Below are 10,875 nucleotides of genomic sequence, written 5' to 3' on the forward strand. Positions count from 1 at the left end.
ATCTTCACATATTCATTTCCTCATTTTTGTTCAGATCACTGTGTGCATAGTGTGGCAGTGGGAGTGCACTTGCCCCACAACCCAGGGGTCAGACCATCATCTTGGAACCGTACTGTGTTATTTCTCATTTCACCAACACCAGGGAGAAATGTCTGCTGCTCTGCATAATTTATGCATTTCAATTATTGATAAGGTCATAGCCTACACTATGTCTATGACGAGGTGGCCGAGAGGTTAAGGCGATGGACTGCTAATCCATTGTGCTTTGCACGCGTGGGTTCGAATCCCACTCTCGTCGCTGCTATCAATGGCTTTCAATGGTGCTGTTGTCAGATGATTGAAACTGGAAGTCCAATTGTCAGTTTGTATGTATTGACGCGATTGCAAAACCTCATCGAATAGTTGGTGCCTTTTAACTAAACAGCATTGAAATGGAGGTTGCTTTGGGATAATGAAACGAAACGCGATTTTCTTTTTCAAGTCAAGTTGCTGAGAACGTTTTTTCGTATGAAAGACATCCAGGAAAATCAAATACCGAGAGCTGCGAAGTGCATGTTTATGCAAAGGGATTCTTAATGAATGTTTTGTTAGATGAAATATGAAGGACGTTGAGGAGAAGTAATGCATCCTGGTGAGAAGAGCACACCGAGACAGCACAAAATAATGGAGATATTTCAAAAGGAGCAGGGCGTGGGTTTAGGGGCACTGAGAACTGGGTGTAAATGCACAGTGGAGAATTGCCAATGTGGGTGCCGTGCATGGGCACGGAGAGACTTACACATTGGTCTCGTCCTCGCCCCTTGCTCTCGCCATTGATGAATGCTGGAAATAAGGCACAGATAAACACAAGATGTAGGAAACAAGCTCCCTCTCGTTATGCACACACTGGATGCATCACATTGAACCATGAACAACTGGAGAAATCAGCATGTTACCTGTAGGGAGTGAAACTAAACCGTGGATCAATAACCGCAGATTCATGCAACATAAACATGAAAAATGATTTAAAATGTAGGGTGTAGGTTTGCTCGCTGAGCTGTAGCTTTGATATTCAGACGTTTCATTACTTGGCTAGATAACATCAAGATCAGTGGCGACTTCCAAGTGAAGTGAAGCTGTCGTCTCCTGCTTTCTATTTATATCTTTCTCCTCGATGGGGTTCCTGGGGTTTGTGGTGATGTCATTTCCTGTTCGTCTTCTGAGGGGTTGACAGATGGCATGTAGATCTATGTATTTATTTATGGCATTGTGGTTGGAGTGCCAGGCCTCTAGGAATTCTATGGGGTGTCTTTGCTTAGCCTGTCCCAGGATAGATGTGTTGTCCCAGTCGAAATGCTGATATTTTTAATCCGTGTGTAGGGCTACGAGGGAGAGAAGGCCGTGTCTTTTTGTGGCCAGCTGGTGTTCGTATATCCTGGTGGCTAACTTTCTTCCTGTTTGTCTTACGTAGTGTTTGTGGCAGTCCTTGCATGGAATTTTGTAGATGACGTTGTTTTTGTCCATGGGTTGTACTGGGTCTTTTAAGTTTGTTAGTTTTTGTTTGAGAGTCTTGGTCGGTTTGTGTGCTACTGAGATTCCGAGGGGTCTTAGCAGTCTGGCTGTCATTTCTGAAACTTCTTTGATGTATGGTAAGGTGGTTAGGGTTTCTGGCTGTGTTTGGTCTGCTTGTCGTGGTTTGTTCTTGAGGAATCTGCGCACTGTATTTTTTGAGTATCTGTTCTTCTCGAATACGTTGTATAGGTGGTTCGCCTGTGTCTTCAGAAGTTCGTCTGTGCTGCAGTGTGTGGTGGCTCGTTGGAATAGTGTTCTTATACAGCTTCGTTTGTGTGTGTTGGGATGGTTGCTGGTGTAGTTAAGTATTTGCTCAGTGTTTGTCGGTTTTCTGTATACGCAGGTTTGTAGTTCTCCGTTGTCCTTTCTTTCTACTGTGACGTTCAGGGATGCGAGTTTGTTGTCGGTTTCTTCCTCCTTGGTGAACTTTATACCTGTGAGGGTGTTGTTGATGATGTAAAATGTCTTATTACCTTGTTTCGTTTTGGGTACCGTCGACACCACGAACGGTTGGTTAAAGTTCAGATGATCTTACAAAAGATTGCGCATATTGACACACACACCAAGTTTCTGCAGAAAAACACCCACCTGATGAAGGAGCGGCTCTCCTAAAGCTAGTGCTTCCAAATAAACTCGCTGGACTCTGCCCTGATATTGTGTAATTTTTAACTTTGTCGACTCAACTCAAACACTGGCACTTCCATATCATAGACAACACCAGTCATGACCCACCGTTGTCAGAGAAGGCAATCCTGGAATAGCCCAATACATTGCTCATAGGCACGTTTCGTTTTCAGAAACCAGGCCACTCAGTTAAAGCGCTGAATATTAAACACTAGACCACCAGGGATGAGGGCAGAAGCAGTTGCACCGTTTCTTTATAACACAGTTTTTGAAATTATGTCACTGCAGATATGTTTCCCCTCAAAAATGAGTGAATTACCGTGTGTTTAGAGCACGGAAATGGGTCCCTTCATCTCATTTCCCAGCACTTGGTCTGTAAAACTGTAAGGTCTGACGTTTCACCTGAATGCTAATTTCTCTGGAAAGTTTTAATCTCGTAAAACATAATAAATGGGATTAAAGTTTGATATGGGAACTGAACCCCATTTTTACCCATAGACTGAAGCACGCAGACACATTTCCCCAAGTGTGACACAGGCCTCGCGAGAAAACAAGCAGAAAGTAAGATTTCACCGACTGGTCTGATGTTGTCCCATTTCAGAGTTCAACACCAATGTCTGGTTACAGCAAAGAAAGGAAGCATTCAGCCCCTCCCATCCCAGTGTGCTTTGCCCATTGTTTCCCCATGACTCTGTAGTTTATACTGCCTCACCTCGTTCTTGCTGCCAAACTTGATCACTGCTCACACCCGCTATTTCCTGTCCAGCCGAACGGTTTGCCTCAAGTTCTTGGAATGAAAAACAGGAATGGCCTATTTCAAGCACTTTTCTAGTTTTCACGGACATTGATATCACCACTGAGCAAGCACATTGCCAGCTCAGAGAGAAGGTCTCATCCTTTAGAAACTGAAATACAAAGATGATTGGATATCCTCAGTATTGTAAACAAACCAATAAGACCGGAATAGGGCCGAGGGGATCACGCACAGAAGGAATGGAGAATAGAATGGCGAATCTCATGGTGTCCTGGGTGATTTTAACAGAAATCTTCCCTGGTAGTATAGTGATGAGGATTCAGTGATTTCACTGTCATGGCTTGTTAAAGGTTAACGTTTACAGTAATCAATATGAAATACTGCCTGATATTTCGAAGCAGAATGATGTTGTGCAGCAGACAGAATCGTTTCCCTGCGTGACCTAATAAGAGAGCTCAGAAGAGCCAGGAGGAGACATTAGAGATTGTTGGCGGATAGGATCAGGGTTAACCCTAAGGCTTTCCATAGGTATGTCAAGAATAAAAGAATGGCGAGAGTTAAATTAGGGCCAATCAAGAATAATAGTGGGAAGTTGTGTTTGGAGTCAGAGGAGACATGGGAAACACTAAATAAATATTTGTGGACAGTGTTCACTATAGAAAATAAAAATGTTGGCGAGGAAGATATAGAGATACTTGCATCTAGACTCGAAGAGATTGAGGTTCACAAGGAAGAGGTATTAGAAATACTGCAGAGTGTGAAAATAGACAAGTCCTCTGGGCCGGATGGGATCTATTCTAGGATCCTCTGGGAAGCAAAGGAAGAGATTGCCGAGCCTGTGCCATTGATCTAGGAATCTTTATTGTCTACAGGAATAGTGCCTGAGGACTGGAGGATAGCAAATGTGGTTCCCTTGTCAAGAAGGGTAGTGGAGACAACCCTGGTAATTACAGACCAGTGAGTCTCACTTCAGTTGTTGGTAAAGCGTTGGAAAAGGTTCTAAGAGATAGGATTTATAATCATCTAGAAAAGAATAATCTGATCAGGGACAGTCAGCACGGCTTTGGAAAGGGAAGGTCGTGCCTAACGAATCTTATGGGTTTTTTGACAACGTGACCAAGCAGGTGGATGAGAGTAAGCAGGTTGATGTGCTGTACATGGATTTCAGCAAGGTTTTCGATAAGGTTCCCTACAGTCGGCTATTATACAAAATACGGAGGAATGGAATTGTGGGAGACATAGCAGGTTGGATCAGTAATTGACTTGCTGAAAGAAAACAGAGTGTTGTAGTTGATGCAATATGTTCATCTTGGTGTCCAGTTACTAGCGGGATTCCGCAAGGGTCGATGTTGGGTCCAGGGCTATTCGTCATTTTTATAAATGACCTGGATGAGGGCTTAGAAGGGTGGGTTAGTAAATTTGCGGGCAACACTATGGTCGGTGGAGTTGTGCACAGTGACGAAGGATGTCGTAGGTTGCAGAGAGACATAGATAGGATGCAGAGCTGGGCTGAGTGGTGGCAAATGGAGTTGAATGTGGACAGGTGTGAGGTGATATACTTTGGACGGAGTAATCGGAATGCAAAGTACTGGGCTAATGGTAAGATTCTTGGTAGTGCAGATGAGCAGAGAGATCTCGGTGTCCATGTACACAGATCCCTGAAAGTTCCCACCAGATTGACAGGGTTGTTAAGAAGGAAAACAGTGATTTGGCCTTTATTAATAGAGGGATTGAGTTCTGGAATCAGAAGGTTATGCTGCAGCTGTACAAAGATCTGGTACGGCCACATTTGAAGTGTTGTCAACAGTTCTGGTCACCGCATTATAAGAAGGATGTTGACGCTTTGGAAAGGGTGCAGAGGGAATTTTCTAGCATGTTGCCTGATATCGAAGGAACGTATTACGAGGAAAGACTGAGGGCCTTGAGGCTGTCCTTGTTGGAGAGAAGACTGAAAGGTGACTAAAAAGAGGCATACAAGATAATCAGAGGTTAAGATAGGGTGGACAGGGAGAGTCTTTTTCCAAGTATGCGGACGGCAAACACGAGGGTCATATCTTTAAAGTGAGGGGAGGTAGGTACAAGACAGAAGTCAGAGGTAGTTTCTTTACTCAGAGAGTAGTTAGGGCATGGAATGCTTTGCCTGTAACGGTGGTAGATTCGCCAAGATTAAGTGCATTTAAGTCGTCATTGGAGAGGCATATGGACGTACATGGAATAGTGTTGATGGGATGAGCTTCAGATTCGTATGACAGGGCGGCACAACATCGAGGGCCGAAGGGCCTGTACTACGCTCTAATGTTCTATATGCTGCAGATCCACATCAGCAATGTCATCTGCAATTGCCTGACGTTCAATCAGTTTAAAACAAGAACGGAGGGGGCGTCAGGGAAACGGAAGGGGAATAGTGGTTTGTGAGAGTTAACAACATGCCTCGTGGAGCCAGGTTCAATGTAGATAATGAATATCGCTTTTCCTGTTTACCTTGGTATACTGATCACTTCGGATCAATTACCCAATATTGTCTGCCCTTTGTGTGCTGTTCTTTGTATATTTCACCTCGGTTCAGTGCTCCGGGGGAACACGCTTTTTTAAATTTTAAACATTTTACTCAGGTCGGTTTTGCAGCTTCATATTAAGGCCAACAATTTTAGGAACAGATAAACACCATTCAGACCATCAAGTCTGTTCCACTATTGAATGGTTTCGTATCTGATCTGATAACCTTGAAATGCACTTTCTTGGCTTTCGCCATAACGCTTGATGTCTTTGCTGTTTGAAGATCTGCCGATCTCAGCTTCATTACACCTAATGACACTTCCTCAACAGCCTTCTGCTACAAGAAAGTCCACTGATACAGAACTGTCTGAGAGAATAAATGCTTCTTCGTCTCTATTTTAATTGTGAGATCCGCATTCTAATACGAAGTTAAAAATCGCACAACACCAGGTCATAGTCCAACTGGTTTAATGGAAGCAATAGCGTTTGGAGGGCTGCTCCTTCATCAGGTGGCTGTGGAGTACACAGTGGTAAGATACAGAATTTATAGCTAAAGGTTACAGTGTAATGTCACTGAAATTATACATTGGAAAAATACCTTGCTTGCTTGTTAAGTCTTCCATCTGTTAGAATGACTATGTTAGGTTCATTTCTTTCTTATGTAAATCGAAAAAATTTCTTTTGACAGTAACATTCTCAGGTGGACTTTACCAATTAGTGTTAGCACAGGTAATATGTTGAAGGTGTGAGACCCTGTGTGCTGCGTCCATGCCATAATGTTTAGACTGACGCTAATCTAAAAAAAAACAACACGCTGCAGGCAAGGATGCCTTAAGACATGGTACATTGGTGAAGCTGAGCAGAGGCGACAACAACGGAATGGGCGCTGCACATCAATCAACAGACAGGTGTGCCCCTTCCCAGTTGGAGAGCACTTCAGTGATCCAGGACATTCGACCTTTGATCTTCGGGTGACAATCCTCCAAGGCGGTCTTCGGAACAGGCAGCAGCTAAAAGTGCCCCCGCAGAGACTGATAACTAAATTCCGTACCCGTGATCATTGGGTTCATGTCACAGTACAGGTGATCCCATTGCCCTATCTACAAACAGAGTCCCTCCTACACACACACACACACACACACACACACACGCACACACACACACACACACAGACACGCACACACACAGACACGCAGACACATACACACACACACATATACGTCTGTGTGGTGAATTTGTACTTGCAGAGTTACATTGTACTTTGCTCAAAAACTGGATGAATTCATGTCAGTCTCTGGTAACTCATTTTCATAAATTAGAATCAGTCTAAACATTATGGAACAGACAGCAGCACAGGGGGGCAGACACCAGTTGTTAAACTTCACCTGAGAATGAAACTTTAAAATAAAAAAGTTTTGCACTTTACATATGAAAGAAGTGATGCTAACATGGTCATTCTAACAGATCGGAGACTTAGCAAACAATCAAGGTTTTTTCAATGTACAATTTCAGTTACATCACACTGTAAACATATGCTATAAATTCTGTGACTTACAACTGTGGATTCCACAATCACCTGATGAATGAGCAGTGGTCCGAAAGCTAGTACTTCCAATTAAACCTGTTGGACTATAACCTGGTGTTGTGTAATTTTCAAATTTGCATACCCCAGTCCAAAACCGGCATCTCCAAGTCATTCGATCCGAGGTGCTCTGGTCACAGAACCAAACTTTCTGCATCCAACTTATTAAATCCTTGAAAATACCTTTATGTTTCAATAAGGATCATTTTGTAGTACTGAGTCTCAGCAGGCAAAGGCAACTGACTTCAGCGTTTCTTCCCATTTGATTTCATCTCCTGTCTGAAATTCTCGCTGACTCCGCCAGAACTTCTACCTTTGCTGTTTTGTAATGTCAGGAACTCATGTTCTATTTAAGATTTCCAGAAGGAACAACAAATATTTTTTTTTCCCTGACTGGAAATCAACATTGGGAAATAGCAGTGAGACAGCTGCATTTCAGCACGTTCGCACCAAGGACGACATATGCAATGCTTGGAACTTTTCTTGATGACTTTGTTTTTGCCTATTTTGTTCAGTTGAAAAATGACAGTTTTTGAGTTTCTAAAAGCATGGCCAATGGTCCTTCAGCCTATTGCATTATTATCAGTTATCAAACATCTGGCTTGGAAACACAGTTTCCAGTACGTGACTCATCGCCTGGTGTGTTCTAACATTTCAAGTCTTAGTTAAATTGTTATGCAATTTCTTAAGGGCTTGAGTGGAACAAAAACCATCTCTGTGAACTAACAGTTCGGAAAGACAAACTCTTTCTCAGAGCAATTTGTCAGTTTTCCTCAAGATGCTGCGGAAAATGTTTCTGCGCTCACATCTGAATTGGTTTACCCTGTTTCTTCCTCAGCTTCCTCCTTCTTTCTATTAAATGGTTTAGACTCCAGTACAGACACAAGGTGTAAGTTGCGGAAGTCACGTGTTTGCACTTTCATTGACACTCTGTCTGGCCGGGAGCTGCAGACCTTCCCCACACTGATTCAGACAGCACTGTCCTTCCTGTGACATTTCCCATGGAGAATGGAAGGACAAGCATTAATAACCCGCACTTGGAAACGGAGCGACAGTTTTAAAATATTTACAGTGGCCCAGCGAGGAATTGAGCTCCTAACTCCCGCATAACATACGGCGACACTAACCACTATACTAGCAAGGAGAACAGTTTCAAAGGAGACACTTCAGCCCATTGTGGTTGCATTTGTCAAAAGCAACTGCTTAACGACACAAATGGTTTCGCCCATAACCTTAGAGGTATTGGCAGAACATATTTACATCTGAATATTCCTTCAGGTTATAAGGGTTTCTGCCTCTCTGACCCGAACAGACAGTGTGTTCCAAATTCGAACACCCGCCGGCCTATACCGCTTTTCTACACATACTTAAACGTTTCTGTCTTTCTCATTAAATTTCTGGTCCCCTGTGATCGTTCTTTTCATCGATGGGAAACGCTTCTTTCAGTCTACCTTATCTATACCCCTCACAATCTCCTCTGCACGGTGACAAACAACCCCAGATTGTCCTGTCTCCCTTCATGACTGAAACTCTTCAGCCTAGACACTATCCGAGTCAATCTCTCCTGCAACTTTCCCAGTGCGATCTCATCCCTGGACAATTCTAGCACTGAGCCGAATGAACATATTTCCATTCTGTAACAGCATCGGGGGTGGCTCTGAGCTTTTATTGCCTTCCGGAATGGAGCAACGTGGACGCCAGACCAGATAAAGACGCTAGTTTCCTTCCCTCATTGACGTCAGTGAAACAGATGGGTTTTTCAGACAACGTATTCTTAATTCTAGGCAATTATTGCATTCATATACTATCATCGTCGTGGTGTGGTGGGAATCCAACGCGTCTCCACAGAACATTACCTGGCTTTGATGTGTTAAAAATCCAGTGATTCTACCAGTAGGCTATCGCAGAAAGCCCTCATGGGGGATCTTTAGCAATAGAGTTTCTTTTCCCCGGTTATTCCCTATCCCTTTTATTGAGCCTCACGCTCCAATAATCTCTGGTCCATGTCAGTAAAAGCTGCTAAAAGAGAATTGATCTCACAGCCACGATATCCAAATGGATCGAATGATTTGAAGGTGCCAATGAAGAGATTGGGGCAACAGTGAGTGCAATGGCACAGACCGGATGGCATCAACGTGCAAGTGTATGTTAGATTGTGCAATGTCTCAGTGAAATGGGACGACGGACGGAAAAGAGAGTTAGGGAGAGTGCGAGGGAGAGACATCTTCGAGAACCTTTGGGTTTAAATCCTGATACATGAAACGCAGAAATATCAGAGAACAAAATTCGATGGAAAACAAATCATCACCTCGGAGAATATTATTTTGTAAAAACGTTTAATTTCTGCCCGTGTTTTACCAAAATTAAAACTTTGAGAGAACTGACCGCAATGATGTGGATTCGAGCAGAGGTCGCTGCAATCACAACGCAGAATACGAACTACTAAACGGTTACAGCACTCCATAGACCACACCTGTAAACTGCAACCAGGATGGTAGCAGAGGAAATGTCAGGAAGAATGTACAGTATCAGGACTTAGCGACAGGCATGTGGGAACGCAGAATGAACCGAACCTTTAACTTTAGCGTCCCCAGAGACTGTGGAGATTCCATGAATGAGAGTACAGGAGAATGGGATTAATGAAACTCTCCAAAGAGTTTGGGAGAGTGCAGAATATTGTTGAAACGTATGCTTCAATAGCATTATAGTTGAACATCGGCTACTTCATCACTTTGCCCACACAAGGCGGTACCAACTGCTGCATGCAATCACACATCATTCCAGTTCCAGAACCGGAATCAGAGAAACTGTGTGAAGCATGCACGAAGATCCAATTGGAAACTGTGAGGGAATGACAGGAGAGAGGAGCATGTATTTCCGAGGTTAGGGACAGCTTCTGGTCAAAAGCGGGGCGGAAGGGAATACTTGCCCCCATTTATAATATTATGACCATAAACAGTCCATGTTGCAGAGACAGCCGATTGGCGCATCTAAAGCGTGTGGAGACTTTATCTTTGGGGTGGCAAGGTTCGAAATTTAATTTTCCTGTTTGGATCAGTGGTTTTGACAATGGCATCTGCTTTTGTTCGCATCAGCTCAGAATCAGCTTCTTGTACCCAATAAATACTGCAACCTGGAGAATGTGGTGTTGTGGTTATATAATAAATTCGTCATCCTTGGGGACTCAGACACGGAACTGGTAATGTTAAAGTTCGATGAATAAAACCTGGAATGGAAGCCTGATCTCAGGAACAGAGAACATGCCTTTAATTTCCTGCAATCCCATTCATGCATGTCACTTATACAGGGGATGATACCATCTTTACCCAATCCTGCCTACTTGTGTCTCCAGGACCTGAACAAAATAGCTGTCCCTTATCTGAGAATGAAGACCGTGTGGGAAAGCAGGTGATTAGGCCCTTCCAGTCGACACCATCCCATGAAGCACATCTTATCAGACCTCCACTGCATACCTATTCCCTTCCCCTTCATTTCCCATGGCTGATCCCAGACATGCACACCTTCAGACTGCCGGAGGAAACTCACACAAGCAAAGAGAGAATATGCAAACTGCACACAGTCATACCAGACTGGGATAGAATCCATGTCTCTCGTGCAGCGAGACAGCAGCGAATCAGGATGAACAACAAATGCTGTCCTGACCAGCGACATCCACACCCTGTGGGTATATCGGGAAGAATACAAACATATTCACAATATAGACAACGGGACTTGCTTCTGCATGGACATGATTTGAACCAATCGTTTATCCTGGGTAGATACAAAGACACCGATATCACAGAGAAACCAGGGCAATGCGGGATTCAATTACCTGCTGCAGTTGAAACACATTTACTCAGCCAAACTG

At 43.5% G+C, this 10,875-nt stretch overlaps 1 non-coding gene across 1 annotated transcript; it reads left to right on the forward strand.

Annotated features, from left to right (window-relative positions):
• Positions 1-216: 216 nt before the first annotated feature.
• On the forward strand, positions 217-298 carry trnas-gcu (transfer RNA serine (anticodon GCU)). The gene has a single exon. It is a non-coding gene; the product is annotated as a tRNA-Ser (tRNA).
• The last annotated feature ends 10,577 nt before the right edge of the window (positions 299-10,875 follow it).

The sequence above is a fragment of the Chiloscyllium punctatum genome, chromosome 13 (genome assembly GCF_047496795.1).
Source record: "Chiloscyllium punctatum isolate Juve2018m chromosome 13, sChiPun1.3, whole genome shotgun sequence".
Classification (NCBI taxonomy): Eukaryota; Metazoa; Chordata; class Chondrichthyes; order Orectolobiformes; family Hemiscylliidae; genus Chiloscyllium; species Chiloscyllium punctatum.